This window comes from Dromiciops gliroides, chromosome 1 (genome assembly GCF_019393635.1).
Source record: "Dromiciops gliroides isolate mDroGli1 chromosome 1, mDroGli1.pri, whole genome shotgun sequence".
NCBI lineage: Eukaryota > Metazoa > Chordata > Mammalia > Microbiotheria > Microbiotheriidae > Dromiciops > Dromiciops gliroides.
This window is the reverse complement of record NC_057861.1, coordinates 549,031,798-549,047,516: the sequence shown is the minus strand read 5'-3', so window position 1 is coordinate 549,047,516 and position 15,719 is coordinate 549,031,798. Positions and strand designations below refer to the sequence as shown.

Sequence of the window (15,719 nt, the reverse complement as noted above, 5' to 3'; positions counted from 1 at the left end):
CCTCCTGAATGCAGGGCGGGTGCTTTATCCACTGCGCCACCTAGCTGCCTCAAAACATATTAACTCTCACAACAATCCCAACAAGGATTTGCTTTAAAAATGCACTAAACTAGGCCGCCGTATTAGGCTGTGGCGCGGGCTGGCGGGAGAGCAGACGGGCGGGCGCTGCAGGCCCCGTTGTGCTGCGGCTACCGCGGCCTGTGCGTCCCCCGGCCCCGCCATGGAGTCCGGGCCCCCAGGCATTCGCGAGGGCTGGTTCCGGGAGACGTGCAGCCTGTGGCCGGGCCAGGCCATGTCACTGCAGACGGACGAGCTGCTCCACCACCAGCGCTCCCGCTACCAGGAGATCCTGGTATTCCGCAGTAAGACCTACTGCAACGTCCTGGTGCTGGATGGAGTCATCCAGTTCACAGAGAGGGATGGATTCTCATACCAGGAGATGATTGCCAACCTGCCCCTCTGCAGTCATCCCAGCCCACGAAAGGTGCTCATTATTGGTGGTGGGGACGGGGGCGTCCTTCGGGTGATAGTGAAGCATCCATCTGTGGAGTCTGTGGCCCAGTGTGAGATCGACGAGGACGTGATCCAGGTCTCTAAGAAGTATTTGCCGGGCATGGCCGTGGGTTACTCCAATCCCAAGCTGACCTTGCACGTTCGCGATGGGTTTGAATTCATGCAACAGAACCAGGACGCCTTCGATGTCATCATCACCGACTCCTCGGACCCCATGGATCCTGCCGAGAGTTTGTTCAAAGAGTCTTACTACCAGCTGATGAAGACAGCCCTGAGAGATGATGGGATCCTCGGTTGTCAGGGTGAGTGCCAATGGACCATCTGGACCTCATCAAGGAGATGAGTCACTTCTGCAAGTCCCTGTTCCCTGTGGTGGAATACGCCTATTGCACCATCCCCACCTACCCCAGCGGCCAGATTGGCTTCATGCTCTGCCGCAAGATCCCGAGCACTAACTTCCGGGAGCCGTTGCAGCAGCTGACCCAGGAACAAGTAGAGAAAATGAACCTCAAATACTACAACTCGGACATCCACCGTGCGGCCTTAGTGCTGCCCGAGTTTGCCCGCAAGGCCCTGAGCGATGTGTGTGGAGACCAGCAGGCCCACCTCGGCTTCTCCCAGGGACTTCAAAGCCACAAGCGCCCATTCCAGGGTGCCCCTCTTCCTGCTCTGAGGGCATCGCCTGGCACTCGGCACCCCCTCCCACTGAGGACCTGCCCCTCGCCAGCCATCCCGCCCGTTGACCAAGTGTTTCCAAACCCAGGACGTGATCAAGGGGCTCCCCGTGCCATGCTCTGCTGGGTGGGTGGGGGGAGAGTACAAGATGTCTGTGTCTGTGTCTGTCTCTGTCCAGTCTGGTCAATTAGCGTCTATTAATATTGATCATCTGTGTACAGAACGATCCTTCTCACCTCTAACAAGCCCCCTCACCAAACAGTGTATTTATAACTGAAAAAAAAGATGCACTAAACTGAGAAATGGTCAAGAAATCAAAGAAGAGAAACTATAGCAAATGCATTTTGCAAGCCAGGTCCCCACAAAAAGACTTCCAGAAGCCTATGAGCACCAGTGAAGAGGTCCAGACAGAAAAGCTCAGTCTAGAAGTTCGATTCTCAAAAATCTTCTAGCTCTAAAACCAGGGACAAGCCAGAGAAGCCTAGAGGTTGAAGCTACTGACCAGATGCAGGGAGAGAGTGATGACAGAGCCAAAGTGCTCAATGAATTGGGACTTTGGGAACACAATTTGGGTGAATCTGTGGATTTGTTTTGTTTGACTATAATTATTTGTTACAAGAATTGTGTCTTGGAGAGGTTGAGGGTTTGTTTTGTTTTTGTGGAGAGGGGTTGAGGTTTTGAAGGGAGAATGGAGGTAGTGGTTGTGTAAACTGATAGATCTATGTATGTACTTATCCATCTATCTACCCCAACTCTGCAAAAAAAAAAAAAAGTAAAAGAAAAATGTTTCATTGATACATTAAAAAAAACAGGTGAGTTGGGTAAAGTCACATACACCTGATCCCTGCTTCTGGGGAGGCTGAGGCTGATGGATTAATACCTAAGAGGGACAAAATGGCCTAGATCTGAAACAGAAAAGGTCAACTTCTGTGCCCATTAGAAGTAGGATCAGGACCATGAATGATTATTACTATTGCACTTTAAGGTTGGGTGAGAAAAAGAGACCAAGTCTCAAGGCAAACTTAAATTCAACAGAAGAGAGCAGAATGAAGTTTTGAAGGAAACACAATAAGCAAAACAACTGTGATAATAATAGGTTGGACTTATTATATAATTATTTTATAAAAACAAGCTTCATGTAATAGTTATACTATTTCACGTACAAACCTCTTTTTGTGTTCTATTTTGTATGGGGAAATATTTTCCTTTTTTGGTTATTTGTCAAATTTAGAATAAAAAGGACAAGAAAATTTGGAGAAAAAATGAAAAGAAAGAATCCAGGAGTTCTAAAAGGTAGAGATGAAAAAGGAAAACATTCTAGGTATAAGAGATAGCTGGTGCAAAACATGGAAATGAGAGATGGATCATTTATGTGAAGAAAAGCAATTAGGTCAATATAGAAGAACCAGAGATTATATGAAGGGGAATAATATGTAAGAAGACTAGAAAGATAGAAAGGAATGACATGGTAAAGTGCTTTTAATTCCAAACTGAGGAGGTTATTGTTGATCCTGGAGTTTACAAGGAACCAATGGAGTTTAATGAATAGAGATGACATGCTTAGACCTGCTGCTTCAGGAAATCACACTAGTAGCCATGATGAATGGAATTGGAGTGGACTTGACTCAAGACCATTTAAGAGGCTATTGAATAGTCCAGGCAAGAGATGATGAGGACTTGAAATTAGGCAATGACTGTATGAATAGATAGAAATTGGTGGGTAGGAGACATGTTATGGTCATAAAAATGACAAGATTTTGTAACTAGTTGGATAGGGGAGTGTGAGGAGTAAAGGATGACACTGAGGTTGTGGTAAGTGGATAGATGGAGATACCCTAGATATGTGTGTTTGAGAGAAAGATAATGAATTCTGTTTTAGATATACTGAATTTAAGATATGAGACAACTGGTTAGAAGTGTTCAATAGTCATTTGGTAACACAGGACTAGAATACACACATATACATTTATACAACATACATTTATACATTTACATATATAACTGGGAGTCATCTGCATAGAGATGACAAGTAAACCAATAGGAGCTGATGAAATCATGACATGAGAGTATATAAGGGCTAAAGTTCTAGCTAAACTGTCTAAAATATCTAATGAGTCGTCACCAATAAATTATAAGCTTTAGCAAGAGTTAGACTGTTAAGCATTTATTAAGGAGAATAAGAATTTGGTAAAGAGAGAAGAAAAGCCCTAGATTCCTATCTATTAAAGGGAGAGCACATTTCTAGCTCCCTTCTCCACCAGTATCCCCAGGAAAAAAAGAAAAAAAGGCAGAGCGCCCAGCTCCCCCTTCCTCCTCCCACCAGCAAATGTCACTTCCTGACACCAAAGAAAAGACGCATGGTCCTGCTCTCAAAGACCTTCCTTCACAGCAGAGCTTTTCTACAGTAAGTCTCCAGCAGGTGGCGTCATTCCAATCATTACAAGAGAATATATGGAGAAAAGAGGGCTATCGCTTTCATCTTATCATATTAGATTTGTCCCATCCTTCTAATCTGTTGAGATCCTACCATAAAATTATATAGTAGGTAGCAGAGCTTAGATTGGATCCAGGTGCTCTGTAAATCTGGTGCTGTTTATACCATACCTCACTACCCTCTCTTTTTCTCTCTTCCCCTGTCTTCCCATTCCAACCCATCAGACCTATGTAGCAATGGCTCTCCATTACTGGAAATATTTAAAGAGAGGCTACAATATCACTTATCAGAGTTGCCAGACTGAGTTCTTGCATGGATCAGAAGAAACTGTGAGGCTTGATGATCTTAAAGTTCCCTCCAACCTTAAATTCTATGATGTCATTAAAAATTTGAATTCAATTTCTTTCTAATGTGTTGGGGAAGGCAATCACTGAGATAGAGAAAGGAATATCCCTTGAGATTTGTTGTTCTAGAGAGAATGCTACTTGTGTGGGTAATGTTCTGGGGGCTCCAGAAGACTTTGCTTGGCTAAATGTAAATGATATAAGGTCCACTGACAGTTTGTCACTGTCAATGGAATCTCTCTGTCTCTCTCTCTCTCTCTCTCTCTTCCTTCTCTGGATCTGGCAATTTGTATGTTATCAAATTACTTAATGGAAAAGTAAATTGACAATACTTTCCAATAGTAATTAGCATGTGACAATGAGGTTCATTTGTAATTAGTGCATTAATGTAGTAAGTACTATAATGCTTACAGTGATTGAAAGGAATTATAAACACTGAACATTATTAAACCAAAAACCTTGACATTTCATAGAGGGAGCATAGCAAAAGCGTAGTATTGGTCTGGGAGCCAGAGGGCCTGGACTTCAGTTCCTTTTCTTCTATTGATTACCTATGTCATTGGGCAGTCATTAAAGCTCTCTGAGTGGGGCAGCTAGGTGGCACAGTGGATAGAGCACCGCCCCTGGATTCAGGAGGACCTGAGTTCAAATCTGGTCTCAGACACTTAACACTTACTAGCTGTGTGACCCTGGGCAAGTCACTTAACCCCAATTGCCTCACTTAAAAAAATTTTTTTTAAAAAGCTCTCTGAGCCTAATTTTCCTCATTTGTAAAATGGGGCTAACAATGACAATCATAACCTGTAGCTCTTTAAAGTTATTAATTGTAACTAATTAACTAGCTATGTGTCCCTGGTCAGATCTTTCACTTTTCTGGGACTCAGTTTCCTTATCTGCAAAATGAGGTGGATGAGCTCGATCTTATCGAAATGTAAATTGTTCTAATGGTCTGATTGTGACTCTGGGAAGTCATTTAAACTCCAATGCTTAGTTTCTCTATCTGTCAAATGAGAGAGAAGAGGTAGATGATGGATTCCCCAACCTGTCCTTGAGTAGCAGATACTTTCAACTTCCCCACATTTTTGATATTAAGGTTATAGAAGGTGGGGGTGCTGTCAGAAAGTCCCTAACAGAGTTCTTCTCTTTGAAAATGTAGCCCCCCCCCATTCAGCTAAAACTGTCTCTTTCCTCAGATATTCCTAGAACATTTTGTCCGGAACCCTCTTTTGCCCCATAATAATTTGTATTATATGTATTTGCATACATGGTCTATGCCTTCCCTCCACTTAATTAAAAGAATTTAAGCTTCTCTAGGACAAGGGTTATTTCAATTTTGTTTTTGTATCCAAGGTACCTTGTATATGTTTGACCCTTAATAAATGCTTGTTGTTTAAGCTCAGACAGGCTCTGAAGAACCTTATCCTAACTCCCACTTTCACATGAGCTTCAGATTCTAGAGTAAATCTAGAGCAATCCTCAGGGATAGAGCAACCTTCTAGGGATAACCTAGAAGATTTGGAGTAGAGATGAGTCTTGAATGCTACTGGTGTGCTTCCATCATGATTATTAGTTGAACATCTATTGGTCATCCAGCCTTAAGTCAATTTTAGAAAGAGGAATTAACTTAGAAGATTCTGTAAGAACAGTTAATGTGAAATACTTTCTGTGACATTCTAAGTACATACAGTATCCAGAGGAAAGTGCACTCAGGCTTAGAGAGAACATGTGTCAAAGGGGTAAATTACAATTCCTGATTACTAGGAATCCTTTCTTCCCACTTTGGAGTACACATGAAGTTCCCCTCTTTGATTTACTATAGTTTCTTTGTCATTGAGTGACTTCCAGTATAACCTTGACTCCCAATGCAGACAATGGCATCCGATGATCTAGGGATACTATGAGGAGAGTGATGGGAAGACAGGAAATCTAACATTCTCTCTTGGCCTTTTGAAACTCACAAGGTCCTCTTCTACTCAAAAGGGGTCAGGAAGGAGACATAAATCTAAAGATGAAGCCTCTTATTCCCTGCAACCACTACCTAGATGATTCCTTTTTAGAGAGGTTATCTAGAATGCCATTCATATTCCAGTTTCCAAAATTATCCTTTTCTAGTTAACTTCATCCCATGGCTTTCAAAGACCTTTCAACACTTTAAACCTATGATTGAGATTGATTGATTGAACATCTTATCCCTTACTTTTAATGGGGTTGAGTGACCTGATTGGGTAAATATCATTCAGCCTCACCATTATGATTAGATTCCTGAAATTGAATGCAAGTTAAATGAGAAAGGGGAATGTAGTAGCAGCAACCATCTTGTAAATTTAAGGCTCTAGTGTTAATGGAAATCCACTGAAATCTCAGTCATTGCTTGGAGATCTCTAGACTAGACTAGATGATATCTGAGGCTCCTTTTAGATGTAACATTGTAATTCTCTCATATCCATTATATCATTATAAGTTTTTTGAGGGAAAGGATTACTTTTTTATTTTAATAAATATTTTTATTTAAAGTTTTGAGTTCCAGATTCTATATAGTCTCTCTCTCGAAGAGAGTGTAAAAATTATAATCAAATCATCAGCTGAAAAAGAAGTAGCTCCTTATTGTGTGGTGATTGCCATGAGGATCACTCTTGAGATATCTGAAGTGAAAAAAGAGGATATGGATCATAGAAGTTCATAAATGACATAAGAATTTACATTTGTAAGCAGAATATGATTATAGGTGTCTCTCATTGATTCATAATCCAAATGGCAGGATATTTGGATGCCATCATCTCTGAAGGTATAAATTCTTGTTAAGTATTCTAGAAAGAAGGTATTAGGAAGAAGTGGAATAGGGGCAGTTAGGTGGCACAGTGGATAGAGCACCGGGCCTGAGGTCAGGATCTGAGTTCAAATCCGGCCTCAAATACCTCACACTTACTAGCTGTGTGACCCTGGGCAAATCACTTAACCCCCATTGCCACACACACACACACACACACACACAAGAAGTGGAATAGAGGATGTCATCCTCCTTTTTTGTTATATACTTTCCTACATACTAATTGTCTCTATTAGAATATAAGTTCCTTCAGAACATGAATTGGCTCATTCTTCCTATTTCTACCTCCAGTGTGTGGCACATACTAAGAATTTATTAGTCGCTTATTGAGTGATTGATTAAGCAATGAAATCCATGAGCAAAAAAACGAAAGGAGTCTGGTCATATGTCCAAAGGGATGACCAGCAGAGAACCTGATACATTCAAGATATCAACAGAAAGTGAGGAAGAACTCCAGCATGTTAGGTCAACATCCCCCACTCCATGCTAAACTAATTGGAGGAGATAGATAGACATCAAAGAGGAGGAATGGACAAGGTCAGGTTTCAGTTTGCATCATTTCAGAGAATACACACATATGTGAGATCAGTTTGAATATTTGCATATTAATCTGTCCATAAGGAGTTAAAAGCAGAAAGAAAAAAATGTACAGTTTAAATTATTATTGTAAAAATTCTTTCTACATATGTTTCAGAAAGTATGTTTTAATAGTTCTTTTAAATGGTGAGAGGATTTGAAATTCTGAAGCAAGATATAAAGTTAAGGTCAAATTAATCATTCTGGTTTAACTTGGAATACTAAATATTAATGTTCATCCTTAGCATGTGTGGCATATTTTATGCCATTCATCTGATTATAAATAGTTCAGACTGTGACATGCCATGATTCACAATGTATAAACCGTCATTACTCTTTACTACACATCAGTCAGACCCCTCTCATCTTGTTAATTAATGAGCAAATAAAAATGAAGTATGCTTCTTAGAAGAAGAGAAATTTCTCCATAAATAAAGCCTCCAATATATAGACAATGCTGGTGACTGGAGACATTTGGTAAACACAGGAAGAGAATTGGATTGTGTGGGAACATTTCAAATGCAAGATGGAGAGAGCCTTCAGTCTTGGTTAAGAAGTACAGAATGAGAGAGGAAGAGAAGTCTATTATGATACAATGGCCTAGGAAGGTTAAGAAGGCATTCCATTGGTATTGTTTTAAGCAATCAGTAAATAACATAGATATTACTTCCTTTTCACAAGAATTATGGGAAATAGCAGAACATGTGGGTAGTCCCAGCTTTGAGCTGATTAGAAAGATGCAAATTGGGAATATGAAATATGAATATGTGAAAAGGTTTTTTTCTATTATGTACAATTTGTTTTTTAAAATGTACATAATGAATTCAGCCTGTTAATTACCAGATTTGTATATCCAGTTCTAGTCTCTACCCTAAACTTAAGACCTACCCCTTCAAACTGTCCAGGAGAAACTTAGATTTAACACATATAAGCCAAACTCTTGTTAAAGTGTCTCCTTTTGCAAAATTTCTTAACTTTGTCAAGGTTTCACCATGCTTCAAGTATCCCAGATTTGTAATCTCTCAGAATTATCCTGAACTTCTCATTCTTCCTTACCCTTCATATACAATTAATTGCTCAATCTTGCTGTTTCATCCCATCTCTCATATTTTATGCCTTCTCTTCACTCACATAGCTAATACCTTAGTTTAAAACCTCATCATTTCTCTTCTAGATTATAGTCTCCTAATTGGTCTCCTTGCTTCAAATCTCCCCACAACATTATATCCTATACAGTGCTGCCAAAATAATTATCAGTAAGTGTAATTTTGACCAAGTGATTCCCATGCCTGATGAACTCGACAAACTTCCTGTGACCTCTAGGGTTTTTTAAATTTTTATTTATTGCGGGGTGGGGGGGGGTGGGCAAGGCAACGAGGGTTAAGTGACTTGCCCAGGGTCACACAGCTAGTAAGTCTCAAGTGTCTGAGGTCGGATTTGAACTCAGGTCCTCCTGAATCCAGGGCTGGTGCTTTATCCACTGCACCACCTAGCTGCCCAACCTCTAGGACTAAATGGAAACTTCTTTAATCAGCTTTCAATGAAGCCCCGACCTACCTTTCCAACAACATTGTCTATTATTCCCCCTCTTGCATTCTGTATTCCAGCCGAATTGGCCTTTTTGTTCCTTAATTTCAACATTCCAATCTTCTATCTCAATGCTCTGCACTCCTCTCCCCAATCCATTCCTGGAATCAACCAAACTATCAAGAAATGGTTATTTAGCTCTTACTCATGTGCAGGTCACTGTGCTAGCTATTGGTAATACAAATATGAAAAATGAAACAACTGTTATTTGCAGTATTCTTACATTCTATTGGACAAGACAAGAAGTATATATAAAAATATACATAGAATAAACATAAAATTTATACATACATTTATACATGTAAAGATACAAAGTGTTTTTATATACATAAAGATAAAAAAGTTATTATTCTTTGATCCAGTAATATCATTACTAGGTCAGTATCCTGAAAAGGTCAAAGAAAAATGAAAAGGATTCATCTGTATGAAAATATTTATAGTTGCTTTTTTTGGGGTGGCAAAAAATTGAAAATTGAGGGGGTGTCCATCAATTGGAGAACAGTTGAACAACTTCTGGTATAAGATTGTGATGATATACTATTGTGCTGTGGAGGACCTGAGTTCAAATCTGGCCTCAGATGCTTGACATTTATTAGCTATGTGACACTGGGCAAGTCACTTAACCCTGATTGCCTCAATCAGGGTTGTCCTGATGTATATCTTGACACTGGACCCAGATGGCTCTGGAGGAGAGAGTGAGGCTGGTAACTTTGCACAGCTTTCCCTCACTTAAATCCAGTTCACTGCAAGTCATGACACTACCTCCTGTTTTCATGGTTCTCTTTAAGATTGAAGGACAAAGGGGCAGCTAGGTGGCGCAGTAGATAGAGCACCGGCCCTGGAGTCAGGAGTACCTGAGTTCAAATCTGACCTCAGACATTTAGCACTTACTAGCTGTGTGACCCTGGGCAAGTCACTTAACCCCAACTGCCTCACTAAAAAAAAATAAAAATTAAAAAAAAAAGATTGAAGGACAAAAAACACAACCTTTAGGATACTGCTGGACACCAGTTCTTCCTCATTATACTAAATGCTAGTGCTATCCCTCTCAAACTATCTTGTATTTATTTAACAACTTTGTATATATTTATATTTGACAACTTTATATATATGCTGCATATTTTTATATTCACTTGTCTTTCCCATTAGAATGTAACCCCATTGTGAGCAATCAATCAACATTTATTGAGCTTACTATGTGCCTAACACTGTGCTAAGTGCTGGGAAAGATTTGTTTCATTCTTTGTACTTGAATGCCCAGAGCCTAACATAGTGCCTGGCAAATAGTTGGTACTTAATAAATAATTGCTAAATGATTGATAGTTTTAAAGCTGTCTCATTTCTATTTCTCTGAATTTCTTATTCTCTACTAGCATTTAACTTCTTTTTTATATAGTATTTCATTTTTTCAAAATTAAATGTAAAGACAATTTTTAACATTCTTCTAAAAAAACTGAGTTTCAAAATTTCTCTATTTCCCCTCCCTCCCATATCCTCTGTCTAAGAGGGTAAGCAATTTGATATAGGTTATATATGTGTAATCATATAAAACATATTTTCATAATAGTCATATTGTGAACGAAAAAACAGACCCAAAGGAAAAAAATGAAAAAAAAAGAAAACAAGCAGAAATATTATGATTTCGTTAACTTTCAAACTCAATCAGTTCTTTCTCTGAATATAGATAGCTTTTTTCATTTTGAGTCCTTTGAAATTATCTTGGATTATTTTCTTGATTAGAGTAGCTAAGTTTTTAATAGTTGAACACCATTACAATTTTGCTGTTACTGTTTACAATGTTCTCCTGGTCCTGCTCAGTTTACTTTGTATCATTTCATGTAAGTCTTTCCAGGTTTTTCTGAAATCCACCTGCTTTGTCATTTCTTATAACACAATAATATTTCATTACATTCATAACCATAACTTATTCAGCCATCTCCCAGGTAATGGACAATAACCAATTCTTTGCCTCAACAAAAAACAAGACAAACAAACAAAAAACCAACTGCTATATTTTCATATAGATTGGTCCTTTTCCCTTTTTTGAAAAAATTTCTTTTGGATACAGACTTAGTAAAGGTATTGCTGGATCAAAGGTGAACACAGTTTGATTTTGGAGTATAGTTCCAAATTACTCTCCAAATTCATTGGATCAGTTCACAATTCCACCAACAGTGTATTAGTGTCCCATCTAATAGTATTTAAAAAAATGTTTCATCGATCTTTTCTTGTTTTCTTTGCATAATTTATCAACTTCCTTCTTTCCCACAATTCCTCTTGCCCCTCAAATAAAAAAAAAAACAACCAACAAGCATAGTCAAACAAATCTATACATTACTCATCCATGAAAATATGTCTGCATGTCTAACCCATTGTCTCTCCATCAAAAGGAGGATAACATGCTTCATTACGGGTCCTCTGGAATTGTGCTTGGTCATTATGTTTATCATAGTTCTTAAACCAAAGTTGTTTTTCTTTGTAATGTTTTAATAATTGTTTAAGTTATTTTCCTGGTTCTACTCATTTAATTGCATGAGTACAAGTAAACTTTCCCAAGTTGTTCTGAATCCATGACTTCTGTCATTTCTTATGCCATGATAAATATTCCAATCTATTTATGCACCATAATTTATTCAGCAATTTCCCAGTGGATGAAATTCCCACTCCCTTAGTTTCTAGTACTTTGCTATAATAAAAATGTTGCTTTGAATATTTTGTACATATGAGTCCTTTCCTTGTTTCTTTTATTTCTTTGGGGATATAAGCCTATTAGCTGACAAAGCTGGGTCAGAGGACATATGTAGTTTAGCAACTTATGGGAATATTCTATATATTCTGTGGTTGTTTTTAATGGAATTACTCTTCTTGCTTAGTTATATTGGTAATGTGCAGAAATACTAATAATTTATGTGAATTTATTTTACATCTTGCAACTTTGCTGGTTATTTTTTCAATTAATTATTTAGGTGAATCTCTAGGGCTCTTTAAATAGACCATCATATCATCTGCAAAATATGATAATTTTGTTTCCTTTTTGCATATGCCTATTCCCTCATTTTAAACTTGTTTTATCACTATAGTTAGCATTTCTAGAACAATATTACATGATAGTAATGTTAAAAGTCATTGTTTTATTATTGTTGATTATATAGTGGTGGTTCTAAGTTTTAGATAAATATTAACATATTATTGATATATCTACTTATGCCAATGTTTTTCAGTATTTTTAGTGTAACCAAAAGTTTATTTTAGCAAAAGTTTGTTTTGAAATTTTATTTATGTATTTTTTGTTATTTACATGGTTTATTATATAGTTTTCATATGCTGAACCAGCTCTGCTTTACTAGCATAAATCCATACTGAATATATTACTATAATTTGATATTGATTAGGGATATTGGTTTATTTTTCCTCTCTGCTTTGTTTATCCATGATTTAGATAAAAAGACCATATTTGTATCATAAAAGGAGTTTGGTAAGGTCTCTTTTTTTCACGTTTTTGTAAAACTGTGTAATGTTAAAATTTTTTGTTCTTTAAATATTTGAAAGTATTCATTTATAAATTCATCTGGTTCTGGTTCCTCCCACCTACTTTGGGAATTAATTTGTGACTTGTTGAATTTTTTTTGTTAAGATAATTTAAATTGCTTATTTATTGTTTTGTCAAACTGGGAATATTATCATTTTGTAAATTTTAGTCCAATTCATTTAACATATCACTCGTATTGGCATATAGTTGTGTAAAATAATTTCCAATATTTCTGCCTTCATTTGTTGTGAATTTTCATATTACATTTTTGGTAATAATGATTTGGTTTTTCTCTATCTATTTCTAAAATCAAGTTAATTAATACTTTATCTTTTTTAAAATTATTTTTTAAGCCAGCTAAGAGTTTTGAGTCTCAATTAAGTGGTACCATTTTTATTTCTAATCTTTTTACATACCTTCCTTGAGTTTTGGAATTTCTATGACATTTAGTTGTTAAGGTTTTTAATTTCTTACTGGTATAGAATTTTTAGTTGTATGACCAATTCATTGATCTTTTCTTTGTTTCTTATGTTTATGAAATAATTTAAAGATGTAAAATTTCCCATAAGGGCTGTTTTGGTTGTACCCCTAAAATTTTGGTGTGTTGTCTCCTTGCTGCCCATTTCTTTGGTGAGATCTCTTACTTGACCTGACAATTCTTTAGAATTGTATAATTTCTTCTCTATTTAAATTGAATAATTTCTTCAAAGGTCCTTTTTTGATTATAGTATTTGTTGTATTTCATTCAGTAAAAGATTATTAAATATTTCTGCTTTTTTACACTTATTAATGAGGTTTTTATGCTCTAGAACAATTTTGCTCATGCTACTCATTTTAATTCTATGTTAATCATTGTGTTTCAAATGTGTTTCTTGTAAAGAACATACAGGGTATCCCAAAAGTCTTTATTTAATATTAAGTATAATAAGTTCAAAACTACACAAAATTTTTGTAATACCATGTGTTCTGATTTCTATCTCATTCTGCAATGATCTTCCATTTTTTGAGAGAGTTCAACTTATTCTTTTTTATAGTGTGAAAAAATAATTATTAATAATGGGTTTTGGGGGGAACCCAGGGACCCCCCTCCCCCACACTCAGAGGTTTAACTCCGGAACTCTGGCTGGTCTCTCGGAACCAGCCCAAAAGTGCATTAGAGATAAGGTTCTTTGTGACTAGCTCAGTGAAGAATGGAGATACAAACCACACCTATTTGTTTTGTTTTGGTTTTGACATCAAGATTTTTTAAGACTTTTTGTTCCAAATTCTCTTCCTCCCCCCTTCACCTCCCCAAGAACTCAATAATTCAATATAAGCTATACATGAGCAGTTATGCAAAACATTTTCACATTAGCCAGGTTGTGAAATAAAACAGACAAAAACAAAACTTCAGATAAAGGAACCAACAAAAAAAATTATGCTTCAATCTGTATTCATTCACCATCGGTTCTCTTTCTGTAGATGGACTGCCTTTTTCCTAAGACCTTCAAAGTTGTCTTGGATCTTTGCATTGCTGAAAATAACCAAGTCATTTATAGCAGATCATCTTACAGTATTGCTATTATTTTGTATACAGTACATTTCATGTTGCATCAGCTCACATAGGTCTTTTCAGGTTTTTCTGATAGCATCTTGCTCACCATTTAATAGTAAACTACATTTATATAGTACCTTAAAGAGAGATTTCGAATTGGTGACACAGCCCGCGGATTACCCAGCCCCCATCATGGCCTTCCCTGGCACTGACGGGGCTGCCATCAGGAGCCGCCATCTTATGGGAGCAAAACCAATGCCTGGAGAGTGGATAAAAAGAAGGAGCAGCAGCCTCTCATGGGTGAGGAGAAAGGAAGCCTGAGGCTCAAGAGCAGGAAAGTTTCTTTTGCCAACGTTCAAAACATCAAACTTGGAACATGGGGAATATATTTGCTAACCTCTTCAAGGGGCTCTTTGGAAAAAGAGAGAGAGAGAGAGAGAGAGAGAGAGAGAGAGAGAGAGAGAGAGAGAGAGAGAGAGATTTCCTTCCAATAAACCCATAAGGTTGATTCTTGCAACAACCGTAATAGATAACATTTATATACTATCTTATACCTGACAAAGAATTTTCATCACAATAGCCCAGCAAAGTAAGTACCATATATTTTACCATCATCAATAAATTCTCCTCATCATCAATCAATCCCCATCTTCATCAATTAATCCTCCTCATCATCAATCAGTCCTACTCATCAATCACCAATCAATTCTCATCTTCATCCAATCATCAATCCATCAATCCATCATCATCATCTTACTTTACTCTTGCCTCTGCTTCAAAAATGTTTTGTTACTATTGTTAACTGTTTCCCTCCATCCTATTCCCTCCTCTATGATATTTACTCTATTTTCTATCTTCTTTCACCCTATCCCTCCTCAAAAGACTTTTGTTTCTGATTGCCCCCTCCCCCAATCTGCTCTCCCTTCTTTTACCCCTCCCTCTTTATCCCCTTCCCCTCCTACTTTCCTGCTGAAACCACGCCTATTTTAAAGTGCTTTTGCCCTCAGGGGGTTTGTCTTTGCACTAGACCCTGATGAATAGCTCATTTTAGTATGGACCAGGTCATGTCAAGCAATGTAATTGAATGATGCTAGCCAATTAACTTTGATCAGTGTGTAAGAGCCACCTCTATCAGAAGAGGAAAAAAGACTGGGATCAGGAGGGGGAAGTCATTGTGGGTGGCACACTAGGCATGGAAGGTTGTCTGCTTCATGAGTGCTGTCCTCTTTAGGTAAATGTAGAGTTTCTGAACTCTACTTGGGACCATGTGCTGTCTCTTAGAGACAATACGGTGCTGGTGGATTTTGGGCTTGTGTTAAATGCAGTCAATGTTCTCTCTCTTGCTCCAGAGATGCTCTTGAACTAGCCACACACCCTCTCCTTGCTTTCCTGGGACTCCATGCTGGGTATGTAACTAGTGGGGAGGTCAGTCAGACTTATAGTCAATTCTTCTTTTTTTTTTTTTTTAGTGAGGCAATTGGGTTAAGTGACTTGCCCAGGGTCACACAGCTAGTAAGTGTTAAGTGCCTGAGGCCGGATTTGAACTCAGGTCCTCCTGAATCCAGGGCCTGTGCTCTATCCACTGCGCCACCTAGCTGCCCCTAGTCAATTCTTTAGTAATATGTGATCTTAATTAGTAATAATTAATTAATAATAAATACTTCTAAAACTGGTGCAATAGCCTTTTAATTTATAAGCAG

The 15,719-nt window shown here is 37.7% G+C and overlaps 1 pseudogene; it reads left to right on the top strand.

The window, feature by feature from the left end:
* Window positions 1-220: 220 nt before the first annotated feature.
* LOC122751557 lies at window positions 221-15,385 on the top strand (annotated as a pseudogene).
* The last annotated feature ends 334 nt before the right edge of the window (window positions 15,386-15,719 follow it).